Here is a 24,047-nt window from a genome sequence, read left to right on the forward strand (position 1 = left end):
TTTCTTTTTGAATTACAACTTCTTTTAAGCCGGCTGGACTCTTGCCTTCTTGTAAGGAGGCCTTAACCACCACCACACAGTGTCAGCTCACCACAGCCGCTCCTGAATGAACACACGAGACTCTCTGTGGTATCACCAGAAACTTTTACTGTAGGAAACATGAACATCAGAAAAGCCAAGAATGGGATACTACGGCCAACCCTCCTTTATATACCCTCCCCCTCATTTGAACAGTCTCTTCCCGCTCAGTAAAACCCCGCGCAAATTCCCCGCCAAGTCCAGCAGCCGTTTCTTCTCCAAGTCCTGAGCCGCAGGTGTCTTATCAATGTCAGTGACCCTGAAACTCAGAGCCACATCCAGGCTCTAGTAGCAGGGTTCTGACATGGCGTCCTCCTCCCCTTCATCCTGGAAGGAAAAGAGTAAACACAACTATTGTTCTCCGCCGTCCAGAGTTCCTTTATACTTTTTTAACAGGCTGCAATGGAATACCGGGTGTACCTTTCCTAGGTCCTTGGGTAGCCTCAGCTGATAGGTCACTTCGTTTATTCTTTTTGCTACCCTGAATGGTCCTATATAGCGTGGAGCCAATTTCTTGGATGGGAATCCCAATTTTAGGTTTTTTGTGCTCAGCCAAACCAGATCTCCTTCGCCCAATTTGTCCCCCTCTCGGCGCCTACGATCTGCAAAGAGCTTGTACTTCTTTTGTGTTTCCCGCAATGCCTCTACCACGGTTTGCCACCCTTGCTTGATTTTGGCCGGCCATTCCTCGTCGGTCTGGCCCTCCCCTTCCTTCCACTCGGGTAGCCTGGGGAAAGGTGCCACCTCCTGTCCGTATACTATTTCGAATGGGGCACGACCTGTGGCCGAATGTACGGCCCCGTTAAAAGCCATCTCAGCAAACGGTAGAAGGTCCGCCCAATCATCCTGTCTATAATTGGTGTACATCCTTAAGAATTGGCACAGTGTCTGTTGGGTACGTTCGACCCCCCCGTTGGTCGCGGGATGAAAGGCCGAGCTCAGGTTCCTTTCTGCTCCTAACAGCTGTAAGAATTTTCCCCAAAATTTTGCAGTAAACTGGACTCCCCGGTCGCTAATTATTTTGTCGGGACACCCATGTAGGCGATATACATGCTTCACATACAAATCAGCAAGTTTTTCAGCTGAAGGGAGTTTTGGCAGGGCCACAAAGTGTGCCTGTTTTGAGAATAGGTCCAATATTGTCCAAATGTATCTGTGGCCTCTGCTGGGGGGTAGTTCGCCTACAAAATCCATGGCTACGCATTCCCATGGCCTCATGGGCTCCACCACCTTCTGCAATAGCCCCTGGGGCTTCCCCGGTGGTGTTTTTCCCTCTGCACATAATTCACACTGCGTGACGTACCCCCTGGCGTCTTTCCTCATTCCGGGCCACCAGCATTGTTTGGCCAACAGTTTAATAGTCCTGGTGGGGCCTAGATGACCCGCACCTTTGTTATCATGGTACTTCCTTAACATTTCTCGTCTTAAACATTCAGGGATATACAATTTCTTATTTACAAACACCAAATCCCCACACAATTCTCCCTTTTCTTTGTTAGTTTGTAACCATTTGTCCATTCCATACGCTCGCTTCAACTCTTCCTCCCATATTTCTCCTCCCCCCGTGGAAATGGCAGTACGTTTGTTTTCTTTGGCCGCTTGTGCTCGAGTTAGTACTGCCAGGCCCCATTGCTTATCTAGGAATAAGCTCCCTTCAGATTCCTGAATTCCTCCCCCGTGCTGAGGCATCCGAGAGAGAGCGTCAGCGAGTATGTTATGTTTCCCCTGGAAGAATCTGAGTCTGAAATCAAAACGGCTGAAATATTGGGCCCATCTAATTTGCTTCGCCGATAGTTTACGAGGGGATCTTAGATACTGTAAATTTCTATGATCAGTCCACACCTCAAACGGTGTTCCACTTCCTTCCAGAAAGTGTCTCCAGCACTCTAGTGCTTTTAGAATAGCTAAGGCTTCTCTCTCCCAAATTGGCCAGTTTTTTTCTGTATCGCTAAACTTTTTTGACAGATAGCCACATGGCTTCAGGTTCCCCCCCTCGTCTTTCTGTAGCAGAACTGCCCCATATGCCCGGTCTGACGCATCGCAATGTAATACAAAGGCTTTAGACATATCAGGGTGCTGTAGGACAGGCTCCTCAGTAAAACGCTTTTTAAGGGCTTCGAAAGCTTCCTGGCATTCTATTGTCCAGGTCAGTTTGGCCCCTGGGGCCTTCACTTTGGCTGTTTCTCCCCTGCCTTTAGTCTTTAACAAATCCGTTAATGGCAAAGTGAGGCGCGCAAAGTCCTTGATAAATGTTCTATAGAAGTTTGCGAACCCTAGGAAGGATTGCAGCTGCTTCCGTGTTTTGGGGGCTTCCCACCCCCTCACGTCTTCTACCTTCGCAGGGTCCATCGCCACTCCCTGGGAGGAAATCCTATACCCCAGAAAGTCTATCTGGTCTTTATTGAACTCGCACTTGGCAAGCTTCGCATACAGTTTTGCTTCTCTCAACTTTTGCAGGACTTCCCTGACTAGTTCTATGTGTTGTTCCTTAGTCCGAGATATTATCAATATGTCATCTAAAAAAACAAAGACTCCCTTGTACAACAATGGATGCAACACTTCGTTGATTAATTGCATGAACGCGGCACCTCCGCCGCACAAACCGAAAGGGAGCACACGATAATTGAATAATCCGAATGCACAGGAGAAGGCCGTCTTCCACCTGTCCTCTGGTTTGATCTGCAATTTATGGTACGCTTCAATTAAGTCCAATTTAGTGAATATCTGTCCCTCCGATAACTGGGCGATCAAGTCCTTCACTAAGGGTAGGGGGTATTTATTTACAGAACTGATTGCATTCAGGCCCCTGTAGTCAATGCAGAGCCTCAGCGTTTGGTCCTTTTTCCGCCTGAACAACACAGGCGCCCCTAAAGGGGAATTTGAAGGCTCTATGAAACCCCTCGCTAGGTTTTTATCAATGTATTTTCTCAGTTCCTCCTTTTCCCTAGCCGACATTGGGTATATTTTTGCCTTGGGAAGCTCTGCTCCTGGGACTAGCTCTATCTTCACTTCAACTCTCCGCTTCGGTGGGAAGCTGTCTGCTTCCTTCTCATCAAATACGTCCACAAAATCCCGATACTCTGGGGGTAATTTATCTGCCAGTTCTGCTATCCTGATAGAGTCTTCCTCCCCCCTTTTCCCCGGCTCCCTCTCCACTTCCTGGCTCCCTCCTTCCAACTTCATCCTGAAGATCATGCTCTTATCCTCCCAGTTGATTTGCGGGTTGGCCTGCCCCAGCCATGGCATGCCTAGTATAACATTATAGCTGGCTATTTGTGATATCACAAATGACACCTTTCCTTCCCAACTCCCTATCTTACACTTTACATCTTCGGCACTGTACTTAGCTAATGATCCCGATGCTGTGGATCCGTCCAACTGCGAAAAAGCTATTGGGGATTCTAGGTTCGTTCTTTCGCATCCCAATCCCTCGGCTAATTCAGGGGAGATGATGTTCCTGGAACATCCACAATCCACAAATGCTTTGCAGGTTGCTTGTTTGCTGTCACTTTCAAGCTGAATGGGGACCACTATCATGGCTTTGTCCTGACTTACCAACCCCCCCGAGTGGTGCCTCATCGGTGGTTCTTCCTCGGCGCGTTTCCCTGCCACGGCTCTTGGTTTGGGCGGGCCTCCGCCTTCCCCTTTTCTCTGCCAGCACTCGGCAGCCCTGTGGCCCAAACGGCCGCACACGAAGCAGCCCCTCCTGCTGGTGCTCACGTTCCCTGTCGGCTCCGTTCTCCTCCCGGCTGGGGTTGATCCCTCCTTCCGGCTCCCCTCTTTCATCTGCGGCCGCTGCTGTAGCCCTCCTCGGTGCCTCCTCGCCTGGGCCAGCGATGTCTCGATGCGCCCCGCCAGCTGAATCCATCCGCGCAGTGTGTCAGGCTCATCACGATGCACCGCCCAGGAGAGGATCTCCCGCCTGAGCCCCTCTTTGAAGAGTTCTATCTTTGTCACTGCAGACCATTCCGGCACCTTTTCAGCGAGGCATTGGAACTCCTCCGCATACTCAGATACCGACCTCTGCCCCTGGGAGACGGTCTTCAACTTCTCCCTCGCCCGGATCTGCTCCAGTGGATCTCGGAAACGGGTCTCCAGGGCCCCCATAAAGCGTCGGAGTGACCCCAGACATGGGTCGCGCCGCGCGTGCAGCTGAACGTACCAGCTGGCCGCTCCCCTCTTCAACACTGCACCAATGGCCCGTACCCGACTGGATTCTGTTCTAAAAGTGTGAGCATTGTCCTCCATATAGCCCCTCACCGTGGTCAGGAAAAAATCCAGTTCAGAGGACTCTCCCCCAAACTCGATCCTTAGTTCCTCTCGTCTCGGTAGGGGTCCCTGTGGTGGCAATCCCCAATTCTCCGCCCGTCGCAAGCCCCCTTGCGGACCAGTGGGCCCCGCTGCTGCTTCTCTTGGCCCTGTGCCACGCCCGGCATTCGCCAGGGGCACCAGGGTCTCAGCTGGGAGCGTAGCTGGGATTCTCGGAGGTTTTTCCCCTTCGTCGTCACTCTCCTCCACCCGCGTCAGGCTCGTTTGTATCTTGGGCCGGGCACCGGGCTCCTTTCGCATTTCCCTTCCCTTCGGTGCTGGGAGGTCTCCAAAGCCCTGGCTGCTTCCCACGCTCACGTCCCACATTGAGCTAGCCCGAAGTTCCCTTCCTCGCTCCGGCTCCGCCAAAACCGCCAGGCGCTCCATCGCCCTCGACATCACTGCCAGGGTGGTCTCCATCGCCGACATCCTCTCCTCCAGAAACACCATCCTTTGTGGGCCTGGGGAAGGTGAACCTTCCTCTCCTCCGGTGCTATCTCCCCGCACCACTCCGCGCCTCTGGGTTACCCCATTTGGCTGGGCATAAGCGGTGGATGACGCCAGGGCCGCCAGCTGGTGGAACTCAGCGTCCGGCTCGGGAGTGGCCCTTTCCGACCTTCCTCCTCCTGCGCCCAAGAGCTCTTCATCCTCCACTTGCATGTTACACCTCACCGCTACAGCGGGATGGTGTTCGTATTCTTGGCTTAGTGTCAGCTCACCACAGCCGCTCCTGAATGAACACACGAGACTCTCTGTGGTATCACCAGAAACTTTTACTGTAGGAAACATGAACATCAGAAAAGCCAAGAATGGGATACTACGGCCAACCCTCCTTTATATACCCTCCCCCTCATTTGAACAGTCTCTTCCCGCTCAGTAAAACCCCGCGCAAATTCCCCGCCAAGTCCAGCAGCCGTTTCTTCTCCAAGTCCTGAGCCGCAGGTGTCTTATCAATGTCAGTGACCCTGAAACTCAGAGCCACATCCAGGCTCTAGTAGCAGGGTTCTGACACACAGAGTCCCCTTTGTCTCCACAAAGCAAAGCCAAAGGGGTCATCAGGCCGGAAAAAAGCCATGTCATCGAGACTGAATCCTCAGGACTCCACGACACAGTGGTTGCGGGGCCGAGAAGGTGTCCCCCAACAACACCCCCAGGAAGGACCGGAGCCACTGCTAAACGGTGCCCCCAAGTCCCATTCCCACGAGGCATCAGAGAAGGAGACCGTGGTCTAAGGTATGGAAGGCCCCTGAGAGGTCCAAGAGAACCAAGAGGGACACCCTCCCCCGGTCTAGGTCCCTCTGCTCCTCCCCTCCTCCCCACACGAGGAGCGAAGAAGACTCACCGGGATGTGGACCCAACCGGGCGACACGGCAACAGGCTGAAAAGGCAACGGACAAGGAGCAAGAGCCACGAGAGAGAGAGAGAGAGAGAGAGCGACTGCCTTCCTTCCTTATTATATCATAACTAGCTGTGCCCGGCCACGCGTTGCTGTGGCGAAGTCTGGTGGTCTGGGAAATAAAGTATTGAGGTATTGGTGGAGTTAAGGTACAGGGTAAAGATTTTCCCCTGACATTAAGTCCAGTCATGTCTAACTCTGGGGGTTGGGGCTCATCTCCATTTCTAAGCTGAAGAGTCGGCGTTGTCCATAGACACCTCCAAGGTCATGTGGCTGGCATGACTGCATGGAGCGCCATTATCTTCTTGCCGGAGCAGTACCTGTTCATCTACTCTCATTTGCATGTTTCCGAACTTCTGGGTTGGCAGAAGCTGGGGCTTTAGATAATTTGTGAAAGTGGCCTAAGTGAAGCCTAACTCTGCCTGTCCTCTGGGCTGAGTCGGTTGCTAGGAGACCAAGTGGGCGGAGCTTAGACTTCTAACTGGCAGCAATTGGATAAAAACAATTATTCCTCTCCCTCTAATTAGGACTTTATTTTTCTTTTCTTTTTGTTGTATCAACTTAGAGCCGTGGATGATGGGTTGTGTTGTCAAATTTCGAGATTGGGGGCCCTGTAGTTTTGTTGTTTTGTCCGCTGCCCTGATGCCATCACTCTTTTATATATATAGATTATAACTTGAATTTGGTCAAAGCACAGGATGGTATATTTTGGAAAAGGGTAGATTTGCGTGAAGCCCAAAGGAGTGGATCGACAACAGGTCGGATAGGATAAGATAGTTATAATATTATATTGTATATTACTCTTGTAATTTAATAATGTAATAATATTGTCATGGTTATATTATTCTTTAATATAGTGTATTATTATAAGTTTATATCATTATAATATGATTATTATAGTATTACTATAAATTTTTATTATACTATTATATTATTATCAAATAATATAAGATTATTTGATAATTATAACATAGTAAAATAAAATATTATGATAGTATAATAATAATAATACCCCGGCCTTGTCCAGGTTATTTGACAAAGTCAGTGTTTTAATTGTCCAAATATCCATCAGATTGTGGGTGGACTACGACTCCCAGGAAGGAAGAACGTTCCCTCCCATCCCCTGCAGGCATCACATTCCAGCAGATCGGGTATTCGTGCCAAGTTGGGCCCAGATCCCTCCGTGTTTGGGGTCACGGTGCTCTCGGGATGGAGGGGAACTACAACTCCCCCAAATCAAGGTGAATTCCCCCCAAAGACCTCCAGTGTTTTTTGCTGGTCACGGGGGTTCTGTGGGCCAAGTGAGTCCCAGGTCCATCCTTGGTGGGGAAACACGTGAGATGGCCTCTGCGTGTGCGTGTCGTGGGTCTGGTCATGGCATGGCGTGTGTGTGCCACGTGTGTCTTGACCTTGGAGGCGTCTACGGACAAGGCCGGCTCTTGGGCTTAGAAACGGGGAAGAGCCCCAAGTGCCAGAGTCAGGCTGGACTGCCCTTCATGTTCGGGGAAAGCCCATAGCTTCACTCAGACAGCCTTCAAGGTTTGCCCGGATCTGTCCCGGGATCTGCGGAACTCTCTGCCGAAGGAGGAGGGAGTCTGAAGAAAAGACCCCGGGGTTTCCTGTGAGCCGAGGCCGCCCTCCCGTCCGCAGGCATGCGAAGCCCCGCCCCACCGGAGGGCCGGAGGGCAGCTGAGCCGGGCTCCTCCCAGCGGCCCGCTTCCGGCAGACGGGACTCGAACCCGCGACGCCCGCCCTCGTGCCTGAGCCGCTTGACCCATCGCGCCACTCAGCTCTGCGGGGAGAGCGCCGCCGCTCGGGCTGAAGAGGCAGAGGGAGGGGGCGGGGCTCCTGACGTCACCAGAGCCAGGCTGGGAGGGGCGCCCTCGAACGGTCTCTGTGCTGGGCGGGGCTTCCAGAGGCAAGGCCCCGCCCTCCCCTTGCTCAGCCAATGAGGCCCCTCCCTTCCCCTGCCAGGCCAAGGCCCCGCCCCTCCCTCCCGTCTCCCTCAGAGGAGGAGGAGTCTCAAAGGGAGAAGCCCCGCCCAGCATCGATTCCTTCCCCCATGCTATTGAACACGGACATGAAACCGCTGGGTGAGCTCATCCAGAGCTTTGGAATTTGGTGCCATCTGTGGGAATGTTTTCATGGGAGCATTGGGTAAGTATTACTTATTCTATTGTATCTTATCTTATTTATGGATGACACCTCTTGGTCCGTTATGAACCAAAAGGGTTCCTGTTCTTTTGATGGATGCAGAGTGTTTAGGGAATCGTGATGGATCAATGAGGCTCAGAGACCAAATTTGGTTTTAACACGTTCATTGTAACATTTATTGATAATCACATCACAATCCTATCAAAATCACATCACGAGAGAGCTCTCACCCACACGCAGACCCATACATCCATATTCTCATGCACAGGCCCTGCTCGGAAGAGGTGATCACGTTCTCCTGACAGACGTGGTCTCGGTGGTTCCGGAAAGCGTGCTGGATCTTTGAGGCCCCTGCATTTGATAGTCTAAAGCAGGGGTCCCCAAACTTTTTAAACAGGGGGCCAGTTCACGGTCCCTCAGACCATTGGAGGGCCGGATTACAGGGGTTTTTTTAAAACTATGAACAAATTCCTATGCACACTGCATATATCTTATTTTCAAGTAAAAAACAAACAAAAACGAACAAATACAGCCTCAATGTTAATAATAATAATAATAATAATCATCATCATCATCATAAAAATAATAAGGAGGGTTGGAAGAGACCCCTTGGGCCATCTACTCCAACCCCCTTCTGTTTTTGTCCACACCATAATCAAAGCACCCCTGACAGATAGCCATCCTATAATAATAATAATAATAATAATAATAATAATAATAATAATAATAATAATAATGTAATAAACATGGTTGGAAGAGACTCCTTCAGCCATCTAGTCCAACCCCCCTTCTGCTTTTGTGCACCAAAACATAAAGAACCAGGTCCAGAAAGCGTGCTGAATCTTTGAGGCCCCTGCATTGGATGCCCTAAAGTTTAGTCCTTCTTTCGGGGAACGTGCTGTTCTTTCCGTTCTTATGGCATGGTTTCAAAACATTCTCCATCTCAGGCTGTATGACTTATGGGGTCCCACCTGCACACGTTATTGTCCATAGTTATTCGGATACGCCTTACTGGACCCTCGTTCCGTCTTGCCAGGTGAGAGACGCCTTGTTGGTTCCTCGCTTCATGTTGTGATCCCCATCTCATGCCATCTCCGGACACAAAGCGCTAGCACAGAGCACATGACCATGGGCCAAAAGGGAGGACAGGACATACGAACCAGCCATAAAACTCAATTGCCCCAAAGTGGGGAAAAGGGACTCTGGAAGGTGGGAATGGGCAACCTCCAGGCGCCAGGACTCCAGGGTGATTTGATACTGTAGCTAAGCCTATATATACGGGCAGTAGAGCAGACTCTTATATTCCGAACAATAATGCCGTAGGTATCTCCAGCTCTTGTGTCACTTGGCGTACTCTTTAAAAGAAGACTAACCCACACCACACAGTTGGAGCTGACAAGCCTCACACCCAACTGGATACAATTCAAACCTTGGACAACTCATCGGAACCCAACTCATCAGAATCCAACTCAACTCAATGGAACCCAAGACAACTCAACTGAACCCAACTCAACTCAACAGAACCCAAATGAATACAACTCAAATCATGGACAACTCAACGGAACCCAACTCAAGTCAAGTGAACCCAACTTGACTCAAATGAACCCAACTCAACTCATCAGAATCTGATGCCATGATCCCCATCTCATGCCATCTCCGGACACAGAGCACTGACGGAGAGCACATGGCCATGGGCCAAAATGGAGGACAGGACACATGAACCAGCCATAAAACCCAATTGCCCTGAGGTGGGGGGAAAGGGACTCTAGAGTGATTGATGATACGGTAAAGGTCAAGGTTTCCCCTGACGTTAAGTCCAGTCGTGTCCGACTCTGGGGGTTGGTGCTCATCTCCATTTCTAAGCTGAAGAGCTGGCGTTGTCTGTAGACACCTCCAAGGTCATGTGGCTGGCATGACTGCATAGAACGCCGCTACTTTCCCGCCGGAGCGGTACCTATTGATCTACTCACATTTGCATGTTTTCGAACTGCTAGGTTGGCAGAAGCTGGAGCTAACAGCGGATGCTCACTCCGCTCCCCGGATTTGAACCTGGGACCTTTTGGTCTGCAAATTCAGCAGCTCAGCGCTTTAGCACACTGAGCCACCGGAAGCTCCCAATGATACTGTAGCTAGGCCTATATACACGGGCAGTGGAGCAGACTCTTGTATTCTGAACATTAAAGCCGTATGGGATCTTCAGCCCTTGTGTGCCTGGGCTCTCTTTCAAAGAAGACTAACCCACACCAACACAGTTGGAGCTGACAAGCCTGACAATTTGCTCTAAATCCCTTACTCTCTCTAGCTTCTGCCTGCACCAGCCTGGAGGAAGGAGAGAGAGAGAGAGGACCAACTCGCAGGCATTTTGGGGGAAGAAGCAGGCTCCGGAGGAGGAGAGGGGGCAGGATCTCACACTCCCTTGAATGCAGCTCCCCCCCCCCCCCGATCCAAGTGGGTCACACCAGCCCCGGGGGGCAAGAGGCTAGCTCCGGCCTTCCAGCGGCCACTCCGTCTCCTCAGGTCATCTCCCCCGGCCTTTCTGCGGCAGCCCCTTCCTCCCATCCCGTTGGAGCTGACAAGCCTCACTCTTCACCGCCCAAGTCCGTCCCATGTCACGCTTTGCATGAACTCCGTTTTCTTTTGAGGCTCGTTTCTTCTTCCTTCACAAGCACCCACACAAACACACTCCCGTTTCTTGCACACACGCCCTTGATACATCAATACTACTTTATTGTATCACATGTCTGATTCAGTGTCAATTCTATGTATATAATCAGTTTAATATAGTTATATTTAGCGGAAAAGCGAACCGCTCACATAGATTTAAATACCGGGAACTTTGCCGAAGCGCTATGGATCCAATCTGAGCCCAACAGAGTTTAAAACAAGTACCTTTATTATACTGCAGTATAGACGGACAGACAAATCAAAGGTGACCGCCGTGAAGAACATCTGAAATGAAGCTCAATATATAATGCCCTTGTTTACAACTAAGAAGTTCCTCATTTCTTTGGAGCAGTACAGAGTGTTGCAAGCGTGCTTCCTTTATCATGAACAACATTTGTAGAAAAACATGTTGTTCACTTATGTTCCAGTAAGTAGCTTAACCACATTAACCACATCGGCCGACCACAAGATGTTCCGGAAACATAGTGGCGACATACGGACACTTGCCTCTCCTCTGGAAGAAGGCAGGTTGCATCTTTAATAGAATAAGTTGAAGCAGACACCTTAATAATGCATAATTAAAAGCAATCAGAAATAGAATAGAAATAGAATAGAAATGCAGGCCCTTTGGCCCATCAACCCTCTCAATAGAGTCAACATACATCACAGTTCACAATTGCGTTTCTAAGTATTGCAATTTGTTTTCAAATACAGAAAATCGATCAGTCACTCCTTGTAGCCCTCATTGGGTGCATCAATAGATGTAAACATGCTGCTGCCACTTTGGGTGAATATCCGTTGATTTCATCACACCAGTGACGTTCTGTCGGGCTGCTTCCTTATGCGGCCACGCTCTGACGTTCTCCATCAACCTCTTGGATCCTAACAAAACCTTTCTTACTTCTTTCCTCATAACTCTCCAAATGTTTCTTCACCTGCTGATTCGTTTTTACTAGTATATTTAATTTTTCCCAATTAATTCCTTATCTTATATTTATGGATAACTTTTTAAACTTCAAGTCTATTTCACTGTCTCCATTCTCCATCACGTACACCAAATTCCCAGTTTCATCATCTTGAACAAAAGTTATGTTACATTTACATTTCAACCAAATGTTTGTTTATCGGGTTCTATTATATTTCCATCAGACCATAACATTAGCTGAACAGTAGTAACACAAAGACATCCCATTCCTGTATCTTGTGTGAATGTATCACATCTTCCATGTTTATAGCACACGTGGTCCTATCTGTGTGAGGTGTGGTGAGCACACATAATCTGCTTCCCGCGCTTCCCACTGTTTTATATCCATTGTGGTGTTTCCTTTATAAATCTTTATATCTGAGCACAATATCTTACTTGACATTAAAGAAGGCATACAGAATATCCCATTGACTACTACAAGGGTTGTTGTTGTGTCACAAACCATTATCTAAATTGTGTCATGTTTTCTACTCACTGATCTCACAGACCTCACTCTTCCCTGAACACTCAGCATCCAAAGAACAGGAAACCTTTGGGTTGAGAACAAAACAAGTTGACAGTTTCAGCAGTTTTGTCCCTTATAAATCCCCCTCTGTGGCAAAAAAATAAAAAGAGAGAGATTAAAAGGCAGTACAAAATACAATACAATACAAAATACAATACAATACAAAAAGGCAGAAATAATTTATAATGCTTCAACTACACATGAAACTACTACATGAGATACAAAACTAAATCAGAAACAAACAGACCTGCGAAACAGTTACCTTCATAGACACACAACTGAACTAACAAACAGACAGGGATAAATGCCTAAAGGCCTCGTTCTATCTGTTAATTTTTATCTCTCATTATTCTACTCCCTTTAGATAATATAATTACTTCCAGAATGGAACGTACAGATTTCCCTCACTACTTTGCTCTTTGAGGATTCACAGTTTTGCGGTTTTTCAATAAACTCTAAAAGACTACTATAAATAATAAAAAATTACAATGTACAGCCTAAGGAAGGGAGGAAGGAGAAGCCAAAGGGAGAGAAAAGGAGCCCAAGCGGCAACAAGAGGAGAAGGAGGCGATTGATCAACACATGATTTCTTGATAAAGACTTAAAATAGTGTATAACTACTAAAATAATGTATAAATATATAGCATCCCTACTTCGCGGATTTTCACTTATTGCGGGTGGTCCTGGAACCTAACCCCCAGGATAAGTGAGGGAACACTGTATTTTAGTTCAATCTTTCTACAATACACCACATGTGATGAAATGTCCCAACTTTGAGCCTGCATTTCCAAAATTTGCAAGAGTTGCTTTTCTACGTGTTAGAATGACACTCTGGTGTCAATTAACACCATTCTCTCCAGGGTGAATTCTATGATGTCTATGTATAATGTCATTCTGTGAAAAACTCTGTCCACACACCATGCATTTCTATGGTTTCGCCCCAGTGTGAGTTCTTTGAAGTAAACGTAGACCTGAACTACTAGTAAAGCTCTTTCCACACTCTCGGCATGTATAGGGTTTCTCCCCAGTGTGAATCCTTTAATGTTTACGTAGATATCCACTATGATTGAAGGTATGTCCACACTCCAGGCATTTATAGGGTTTCTCCCCAGTGTGAGTTCTTTGATGTCTTTGTAAGTGTCCCTTCTGAGTGAAGCTCTGTCCACACTACCGGCATGTATAGGGTTTCTCCCCAGTGTGAGTCCTTTGATGTGAACGTAGGCCTGAACTCTGAGTGAAGCTCTGTCCACACTCCAGGCATTTATAGGGTTTCTCCCCAGTGTGAGTCCTTTGATGTAAACGTAGGCCTGAACTCTGAGTGAAGCTCTGTCCACACTCCAGGCATTTATAGGGTTTCTCCCCAGTGTGAGTCCTTTGATGTAAACGTAGGCCTGAACTCTGAGTGAAGCTCTGTCCACACTCCAGGCATTTATAGGGTTTCTCCCCAGTGTGAGTCCATTGATGTGAATGTAAGTGTCCCTTCTGAGTAAAGCTCTGTCCACACTCCAGGCATGTATATGGCTTCTCCCCAGTGTGAGTCCTTTCATGTGAACGTAGGCCTGAACTCTGAGTGAAGCTCTGTCCACACTCCAGGCATGTATAGGGTTTTTCCCCAGTGTGAGTCCTTTGATGTGAACGTAGGCCTGAATTACGAGTGAAGCTCTGTCCACACTCCAGACATTTATAGGGTTTCTCCCCAGTGTGAGTCCATTGATGTCTACGTAGGCCTGAATTATGAGTGAAGCTCTGTCCACACTCCAGGCATGTATATGGTTTCTCCCCAGTGTGAGTCCTTTGATGTGAACGTAGGCCTGAATTACGAGTGAAGCTCTGTCCACACTCCAGGCATGTATATGGTTTCTCCCCATTGTGAGTCCATTGATGTGAACGTAGGCCTGAACTATGAGTGAAGCTCTGTCCACACTCCAGGCATTTATACGGCTTCTCCCCAGTGTGAGTCCATTGATGTAAACGTAGACCTGAATTACGAGTGAAGCTCTGTCCACACTCCAGGCATTTATAGGGTTTCTCCCCAGTGTGTGTCCTTTGATGTCTACGTAGGCCTGAACTATGAGTGAAGCTCTGTCCACACTCCAGGCATTTATAGGGTTTCTCCCCAGTGTGAGTCCTTTGATGTGAATCTAAGTGTCCCTTCTGAGTAAATCTCTGTCCACACGCCAGGCATGTATAGGGTTTCTCCCCAGTGTGAGTCCATTGATGTGAACGTAGGCCTGAACTATGAGTGAAGCTCTGTCCACACTCCAGGCATTTATAGGGTTTCTCCCCAGTATGAGTCCTTTGATGTGAACGTAGGCCTGAACTATGAGTGAAGCTCTGTCCACACTCCAGGCATTCAAAGGGTTTCTCCCCAGTGTGAGTCCTTTCATGCCGTAGCAGATTGCTCCTCCAACTGAAGCTCTTTCCACACTCAAGACATGTAAAGGGTTTCTCCTCCATGTTGACAGTTATGTGTATGATTGACTGTGATACAGACACGTGAGTGTTACCTTTTTCTTTCTAATCAAAAGTGAGTTCCACAAGATTGGCACCTAGAGAGGATTTCTTCTTCCCACAGGATTTCTTTCATTATTGCCCTTTGATTTCCAAATTCCTCAATCTCCAATAGATACTGGTATTTTCTTTTCATGCCTGTGGTGACTTCATAGGGTCTTCATTTCCCTGATCAAGAAAGAAGAAGCAAAAGGTTAAACATGAAGCTGCAAACTTCCTCTATTTCCAAGATCTCTTTTCAATTCAGGGCTCATGTTGAAAATGGAAGAAATGGAGATATAAAGGGTTTCAAGGACACACGGAAACAAACAAAAGTAATCACAGATTGATGAACAATAAGGGATGGATTCAGAAGGAGAGAAGAAAAGAAGGGACCTAAACACGGCTAAAGAAACACCAGGCAGACAGTCAGACAGGCCATAGATGGGGCGTCATTCACTGTGAATAAAGGGTTTCCGTGAATTCTCGCATAAGTTAAATATTAAGAGGCACAATGACCCCTTTATTGATGATTTCATAAATGTCTAGCTTCCCTTTCAGGCCACAAGGGATCCCAGGTCCGTCTCCTGTGCATCCCAAATTGGACCTCTGCTGCCACCACATTTCCTACATCTCTCAAAGGAACCCCAAATTCCCAAAGACGTTGCCTTCCTGCCTGGCAAATTCAACACCCCATTTAGGCATGCTGAGATGTCCACAGAACTGGTCTCGCCTGGACTAAGTCCCCGTTGGGTTGTTCACTCCCTTGGTTGAGCCGCAGGACGGCATGCAAATTCACAGGCACAGATCAGTCGGGAAACCCTCCTTCCTGCCCAGCCCTTTCCACCCCTGTCCATTTCCGCCTCTATTTCCTGCCCTCTGTTGTGGGGAAAGGGTTTTCGGCAGGTGAAGGCTTGGTTCTGGTCTTTGGCTGGGTTCTCTGGTCTTTGGATACAGATGAACTACAACTCCCAAAATCAAGGCCCATTCTCACAAACCCCTGTAGTATGTTCAGTTGGTCATGAGGCTACTCTGTGCAAAGTGTAGTTCTGGTCCATTGTCAGTGGGGGTCACTTTTTCTCTGGATGCAGGTGAACTACAAGTCCCCTTTCCCCAAACTAGTCCAATATGTTTATTAGTTATGGGGGCTCTGTGTGCCAAGTATGGTCCTGGTCCATCATTGGTGGGGTTTGATTGCAGGTGAACTATAAATTCCAGTACCTACTACTCCCAAATGCCTGGGCCAATTCCCCTCAAAACCCACCAAATGTGGGCACATCTGGTATGCATGGCAAGTTAGGTCCAGGCCCATCATTATTTGTGTTCATAGCGTTCTAGGTATAGGTGAACTACAACTACAATTCCTGGCAGTCACAGTGGCCTGTGAAAGTGGCGGCCAATCAGAAAGCTGCCACATACTCGCAAACAAACATTGACTTTTATTATATATATAGACTAGCATGGGGACCCGGCGGTGCCCGGGTCATTTGTGAATGGTATTATTTGTCTTTCAGTGTTATGTATTCTGTGTGGAGTGGGTGAACTACTATTCCCAGAATTGTGGATAAATCTTCCCCAAACCCTGCCAGTATTCAAAGTTAGCCATTTTGGGCCTGTGTACCAAGTGTGGTCCAGATCTGTCGTTGAGTGGTCATCACCTGGCTGCAGTGCTCTCTGGATGGGGGTGAACGACTAGAACTCCCAGAGTCCCAGGGCAATTGTCCCGAAACATCTGTCAGTAACCACAGCAGAAAATGTTCAGTCTGTGTGCCAAGTTTGGTCCAGATCCATCATTGGCTGGGTTCAGTGGTCTTTGGATGTAGGTGAACTACAACTCCCAAAATAAAGGCCCCTTTCCTCAAACACCTGCAATGTGTTCAGTTGGTCAAGATGCTTCTCTGTGTGAAGTGTGGTCCTGGTCCATTGTCGGTGGGGGTCACTGTTTCTCTGGATGCAGGTGAACTATAACTCCCTTTCCCCCAACCTTGATCTGGCATGCATCACCGAGACATGGTTGGACGAGATGGGTGGGGTGAGTCTCACCCAGCTGTGTCCACCGGGTTTCGGGGTGCATCAACAGGCCAGGGCTGGGGGGCGGGGAGGAGGAGTCGCGGTGATCTTTCGGCAGTCCATCGCCCTGATCAGATGCGCCGTTCCGCAATCCTCGAGGTTTCAGTGTGTCTACTTGAAAGTGGGAGCCCGAGACAGCTTGGGGATTCTGCTGGTGTACCGTCCACCCCGCGACCCAGCAGTCTCTCTGTCTGAGCTAGCAGAAGTGGTCTCCAATTCGGCCCTGGTCTCCCAACAACTCATAGTTTTGGGAGACTTTAACATCCATGCCGAGACCACACTGACAGGTGCAGCTCAGGATTTCATGGCTGCCATGACGACCATGGGGCTGACTCAAGTTATATCTGGGCCCACACATCAGGCGGGACACATGCTGGACCTTGTTTTTATTGTGGATGGTGGAACAGTCAGAGTGGAAGAGCAAAACATCCTTCCATTGTCATGGTCTGACCATCATCTGATCTGTTTAAGTTTTGCCGTGTCTTCTAACCTCCGCAGGGGTGGTGGACCCACTAAGATGGTCCGCCCCAGGAGGCTGATGGATCCGGATGGACTCCTGAGGTCTCTTGGGGATCTTCCTGTTCTGGAGACTGGCGATCCTGTCGATGTCCTGGCTGATCGCTATAACAGCGAGTTGGCAAGGGCACTGGACACGATCGCTCCCGAACGTCCCCTCTCGCCGCGTAGAGTCACAACGACTCCTTGGTTCACTGAGGAGCTGGCTGTGATGAAGCGTGCGAGGAGGGGGCTAGAGTGCATCTGGAGGAAATCTCGCGATGTGTCTGACCAAGCACGGGCTAAAGCCGCTATTAAGGCTTACCCCGTGGCTTTGCGAGCAGCCAGGAAAGCTTTCACGACTGCCCGCATAGCGTCTGTGGCCAACAGGCCATTGGAGTTGTTCCGAGTTGTTGGGGAGCTCCTGCGTCCCTCTGAGGCCCAGGGGCTTCCCGATGACTTGGCAGCTCGATGCAGCGATTTCGCCCACCACTTCACAGGCAAAGTTGCTCAGATACGCCTTGAGTTGGACTCCAGCTTAACTGTAGTTCCAGCGGAGGTAACCGAGGTACCTGTTTGTCCGATTTTGTGGGATTCTTTCTGGCTTGTTCTTCCTGATGATGTGGAGGGGATTCTTGGGTCTGTGAGGGCAACCACTTGCACTCTGGATCCTTGTCCTTCTTGGCTGGTGAAGCTGGCCAAAGATGGGTTGTTGGATTGGTTTGTGGCTATAATAAATGCCTCCTTGGGCCAGGGGACAGTTCCATCCTGCTTTAAGCAGGCGGTGGTAAAACCGCTATTAAAAAAGACCTCCCTGGACCCATCTGTATGTAACAACTACAGACCAATTTCCAACCTCCCGTTTCTGGGCAAGGTCCTGGAACGGGTGGTTGCCACGCAGCTCCAGGAGTTCCTCGATGACACTGATTTTCTGGACCGCTCGCAGTCTGGCTTCAGGCCTGGGCACAGTACCGAGACGGCTTTGGTCGTCTTGGTGGATGACCTCCGCAGGGAGCTGGACAGGGGGAGTGTGACCCTGCTGGTTCTCTTGGACATCTCAGCGGCTTTCGATACCATCGACCATGGTATCCTTCTGGGGAGGCTCTCTGGGATGGGGCTTGGTGGCACGGTTCTGCAGTGGCTCCAGTCCTTCCTGGAGGGCCGTTCCCAGATGGTGAAGCTGGGGGACACCTGCTCGGACCCCTGGCCATTGACCTGTGGGGTTCCGCAGGGGTCTATCTTATCCCCCATGCTATTTAACATCTACATGAAACCGCTGGGAGAGGTCATCCGGAGTTTTGGAGGGCGTTGCCATCTCTACGCAGATGACACGCAAATCCACTACTCGTTTCCATCTGACTCCAAGGAAGCCCCTCGGATGCTGAACCAGTGCCTGGCCGCTGTGGCGGACTGGATGAGGAGGAACAAGCTGAGGATCAATCCTAACAAGACAGAGGCCCTCCTGGTCAATCGTGCGTCGGTTCGGGGTATTGGGTGGCAACCTGTGCTGGACTGGGTTGTACTCCCCCTGAAATCACAGGTCCGCAGTTTGGGGGTCCTCCTGGACTCAGCGTTGACGCTTGAGGCGCAGGTGTCGGCAGTGGCCGGGAGGGCCTTCGCACAACTCAAACTTGTGCGCCAACTGCGACCTTACCTCGTGAAGTCTGATTTGACCACGGTGGTCCATGCCTTAGTTGCCTCTAGACTGGACTACTGTAATGCGCTCTACGTGGGGCTTCCCTTGAAGACGGCCTGGAAATTACAATTGGTCCAACGCTCAGCTGCCAGATTAATAACGGGGGTAAGTTACAGGGAGAGATCCACTCCCCTGTTTTAGGAGCTCCACTGGCTGCCGTTCATCTTCCGGTCCCAATTCAAGGTGCAGACCATCATCTATAAAGCCCTAAACAGTTTGGGACCCACCTACCTCCGTGACCGTATCTCATTCCATAAACCTACCCGATCTTTACAATCATCCGGGGAGGCCCTTTTATCACCACTGTCTTTATCCCAGGCCCGCCTTGTGAGTACAAGGGAGAGGGCCTTTTCTGCTGTGGCCCCCCGATTGTGGAACTCACTACCTACTGAAATCAGGCAAGCTCCGACTCTGTTAGCTTTTAGGAAAGACTTGAAAACATGGCTCTTCCGCTGTGCCTTCGGTGAGTAATTTCTGTTATATATTTCTGTGTTACTCCCACCCCGAACATCTATCCTCTAGATTACCCCACTTCCATATGTCCCTGCCCGCAGTGGAGTACCCCTCTGTCCCTCTCACTCCAGGTTTTATCTTTGTGCTCACGCGGCCTGCCCTTGTTTTATTGTTTTTTGATTTCTTGATGTAATGCCTATTATCATTTATTGTATTTTTAATGGTGCTATGATATGTTGTTTTTATATTTTATTATATTGTATTGCTCTGGGCATGGCCCCATGTTAGCCGCCCCGAGTCCCCGTTGGGGAGATGATGGCGGGGTATAAATAAAGTGTTATTATTATTATTATTGTTTTTCTTTTCTTTTTGTTGTATCAACCTGGAGGCATGGATGATGGGTTGTGTTGTCAAATTTCGAGGTTGGGGGACCTGTAGTTTTGTTGTTTTGTGAGTCGCCGTGATGCCATCACTCTTTTATATATATAGATATAGAAGATGATAATAATAATAATAATAATAAGAAAAATGATTTTGAAAGTATATGGAAGAAATGTATTGAAGAAACATTAAGGAGAGAAGATGGGAATTAATATGCATTTTATAGGAATTTTGTTTACAAGGATGTTGGTGATGAACCACATGGAAGAGTTAAACAGGAAACGGCACAAAAATTGCTTATACAGTAAAGGTTATATGAAACGTATCTCTATATATTATTAGATCATATGTATTGAAAATTTTATATGGGCTTGGTTTAACCTGTTTTCCTAGTTAAACTGAACCATAGGGTTGAATTAGGAACTACGTCTAAAGTGTGTCGCCAACATGAAAAGTTTGGAAAGCTCTGTCTTGGAGTCTCCCTGTGCTCAAATGCCACTGTTCTCTCCAATGTGAATTCTAAGTCTATGTAGATTTCAATTCTCACAGAAGCTCTTCCCACATGCCATGCATGTATAGGTTTCACCCATGTGAGTCCTCTGATGCGACGCAGATGTGCACTACGACTGAAGCTCCTTCCACACTCAGGGCATTCATAGGGCTTCTCCACAGTGTGTCCTTTGATGTTTATGCAGATCTCCACTCTCAGCAAAGCTCTGTCTACACTCCAGGCATTTATAAGGTTTCTCCCCAGTGTGAGTCCTTTGATGTGAACGTAGATGTGAACTACGAACGAAGCTTCGTCCACACTCCAGGCATTTGTAGGGTTTCTCCCCACTGTGAGTCCCTTGATGTGAATGTAGAATGTCACTCCGAGTGAAGCTCTGCCCACATTCCAGGCATGTATAGGGTTTCTCCCCAGTGTGAGTCCTTTGATGTGAATACAGACCTGAACTGTGACTGAAGTTTCTTCCACACTCCAGGCCATTGAGGCCTCGTTTCTTCCGGGAGGGAGGCAGGCCCCGCCCCCTCCTCCTTCCCCAAGAGAGACCCAGAGACACTCAATCCGGATAGAATATCAAGATAAATATAAATACCAACCTCTCTCTCTCTCTCTCTCTCTCTCTCTCTCCTCCTTTGCGGCTCCAGAGGAAGCGCCTCAGAAAACAATGGCGGCGAGAGAGGCTCTGCGCAGGCCCAGCCAGGAAGAAGCCCCGCCCCTCCTCCGCCCCTCGCCCTCCCATTGGCCAAGTCCGTGACGCCCTGCCCACGAGCGGGCCCCTATTGGCTCCGGCCTTGATGGACGGGTGACAAGGACGGGCGAGAAAGAAGGCGGCTTCTGAGGGCAGAATGGAGGCCCCGCCCCCTCTCCGTCGGAGGGAGTGACGTCAGGGAGTGGGCGGGGCATGGCGAGGGTTCCTTCCGTCATGAAGGGGGCGGGGCTTCTCCCTTTGAGAGACGGGAGGGAGGGGCGGGGCCTTGGCCTGGCAGGGGAAGGGAGGGGCCTCATTGGCTGAGCAAGGGGAGGGCGGGGCCTTGCCTCTCGAAGCCCCGCCCAGCACAGAGACCGTTCGAGGGCGCCCCTCCCAGCCTGGCTCTTGTGACGTCAGAGCCCCGCCCCCTCCCTCAGCCCGAGCGGCGGCGCTCTCCCCGCAGAGCTGAGTGGTGCGATGGGTCAAGCGGCTCAGCCACGAGAGAGAGCGGGTGTCGCGGGTTCAAGTCCCGTCTGCCGGAAGTGGGCCGCTGGGAGGAGCCCGGCTCAGCTGCCCTCCGGCCCTCCGGTGGGGCGGGGCTTCGCGTGCCTGCGGACGGGAGGGCGGCCTCGGCTCACAGGAAACCCCGGGGTCTTTTCTTCAGACTCCCTCCTCCTTCGGCAGAGAGTTCAGCAGATCCCGGGACAGATCCGGGCAAACCTTGAAGGCTGTCTGAGGGGGGGGGGGCAGAGTCATCTTTTTTTCCGGAAAGGGGGCGGCAGGCCAAATAAGTTTGGGAATCACTGATATAAACACAACAGGATAAACAGATGAAGAAAAACAGCCACGGGGTTCATTCCAGATCATGAGGAGTCCCATGGAGGCATGTATTGGGGTGGGGTGGCCAATCTGGGCCCCTGGGAGGTGTAGTCCTCCCTCCCCTCCCCCCCCCCGGGCACCCCCAAGCCAGTCTCCACGTCTATCTGTATCCAGACCAGACCTCTCTCTCTCTCGCTCTCTCTCGGCCTTCCCGCCTCACCAAGAGACCAGGCCTGAGGCGACGAGGACGGAGAAGAGGAAGCAGCCCGCCATTTCCCCCCTCCCCTCGTCCTCCCCCTCCCCATCACCCGGGCACCGCCAGGCCAACAAGCCGGCCTCCCCCTCCCCCCCAAGGCGGGCTCTCTCTCCACCCAGACTTCTCTGTCTCTCTCTCCTCAGCCTCGGCTCCTCCTTCCCGCCTCACAGAGACGCCCGCCATTTTCCTCCTGCCCCCAAGGGAGTCTCTCTCTCTCTCCGTACTGACCTCCCTCAGTCTCTCTCCTCAGTCTCTCCAGCCTCTGCTCCGCCATCTTCCTTCCGCCTCACAAAGATCGAGAGAAGGCCAAACCAGGCCTGAGGCGAGGCGGCGGCGACGACGTCCTCGGCCTCCCCGCTCCCATTGGTTGAGCCCCTGACGCCCCGCCCACCGGAGGCTCCCCATTGGCTGCGTGCCGCCCCCAGCCTTGATGGACGGGCCTCGCTCTGCCCACGGAGTTATAATTGATGGACAGGCCTCGCTCGGCCCAGATCTAGGCTGGCAAGGCGGGGCTTCCGTGGGCAGAGCGGGGCCTGTGAAGCCGGACGCGGAGGGAGGGAGGGGCGTGGCCTGCCTGCCTTCCCTCCTGGGAGTTGGAGTTCGCCCGCAACCGGGGAGACCGGGGCCTCCACCCAGGATGGGCCTCGGCACACGGGACCCCGGGACTGGATCCGCTTCCTGGAGGGCTGCCCTGTGGGAGTTGTAGTTCGCCCTCCAGCCAGAGAGGGCACTCAGAGCACACTCGCCCCGCATCACGCTCTTCTGTGTGTGAGAGTGATTCAGGTTAAAAAAAATCAGGTTAAAATAATACCTGGTTTGCTCATGAATGTTTAACTGGTTAACCAAATCCCCATCATGCTAAGTCTAGGAGACGCAAAACATTAAGAGTCCCTCCAGGCCCTTTCTCAAGCAAATACTGACAGGTCTGTAGTGGGTGTGTCTGTGTGTGTGTTAGGGGTTCAACCCCCCCCGCTGAAAATTTCTAACCCCCCCCCAACCCTAACCCTGCACACTTCAACCACTGATGGGAGTTTCTGTGGGTTAAACCGGCATGATGGGAGTTATAGTTCACCCACAACCTTATACGTTTTGGACGATTAAAACACTGACTTTGTCAAAGAACCAGGGCGACAGCGGGTTGTTATTATTATTGCACTGTTACAATATATTGTTATATTATTATTATCAGTATTATATTGTTTGATAATAATGTAACAGTATAATAATAATATATAATAATTATACTGATACAAAGTGATATTAATATGCTATATTATAGAATAATAAAACAATGACAATACATGAGAATTCCTTCCTTCGTGATGGACGGCTACGGCATGAGGTCCCAGCAAAGCCCCCTTTCCTTCCACGGCCTTACATTATTATTTTACAATATATTTTATATGATAATAGAATTGTTATATTTGAGTATTATATATTATTATTATTTTATTATTATAGTGTCAAAGTGTGATATCATATTGTTATGAAATATTATATTACATTGCATTGTTATTTTATAATATTTTGTATTATATATCATGTCATTATAATATCTTACAATTATTATATTATCACGATTATTACTATATTATTGTCATCAAATCGGATGGGATAAGATACTTATAATATTGTAATATAATACAATATTATCATTATCCTATCCGATTTGATGTCGATCCACTCCTTTGGGCTTCACACAAATCTACCCTTTGCCAAAATATACGATCCTGTGCTTTGACCAAAGTCAAATTACAATTATGATATAATACTTATTATAATATTTTACTATATATTATTGTATTCTTTTTATAGCAAAAGGTCAAGGTTTCCCCTGACATTAAGTCCAGTCGTGTCTGACTCTGGGGGTTGGGGCTCATCTCCATTTCTAAGCCAAAGAGCCGGCGTTGTCCGGAGACACCTCCAAGGTCATGTGGCCACTGGCATGACTGCATGGAGCGCTGTTACCTTCCTGCCAGAGCAATACCTATTGATCTACTCACATTGGCATGTTTTTAAAATGCTAGGTTGGCAGAAGCTGGAGCTAAGAGTGGGTGCTCACTCTGCTCCTGGGATTTGAACCTGGGACCTTTCGGTCTGCAAG

The 24,047-nt window shown here is 49.4% G+C and overlaps 1 long non-coding RNA gene and 1 pseudogene across 1 annotated transcript; both read right to left on the minus strand.

Annotated features, from left to right (window-relative positions):
• Positions 1-125: 125 nt before the first annotated feature.
• Positions 126-22,525, minus strand: LOC134294556 (uncharacterized). Its single transcript, XR_010001409.1, has 2 exons — positions 22,172-22,525; positions 126-405 (listed from the first exon to the last, which is right to left on the minus strand). It is a non-coding gene; the product is annotated as an uncharacterized LOC134294556 (long non-coding RNA).
• LOC134294554 (zinc finger protein 420-like) lies at positions 12,260-16,067 on the minus strand (annotated as a pseudogene).
• Positions 22,526-24,047: the final 1,522 nt, after the last annotated feature.

This window comes from Anolis carolinensis, unplaced genomic scaffold, assembly GCF_035594765.1.
Source record: "Anolis carolinensis isolate JA03-04 unplaced genomic scaffold, rAnoCar3.1.pri scaffold_17, whole genome shotgun sequence".
Taxonomy (NCBI): domain Eukaryota; kingdom Metazoa; phylum Chordata; class Lepidosauria; order Squamata; family Dactyloidae; genus Anolis; species Anolis carolinensis.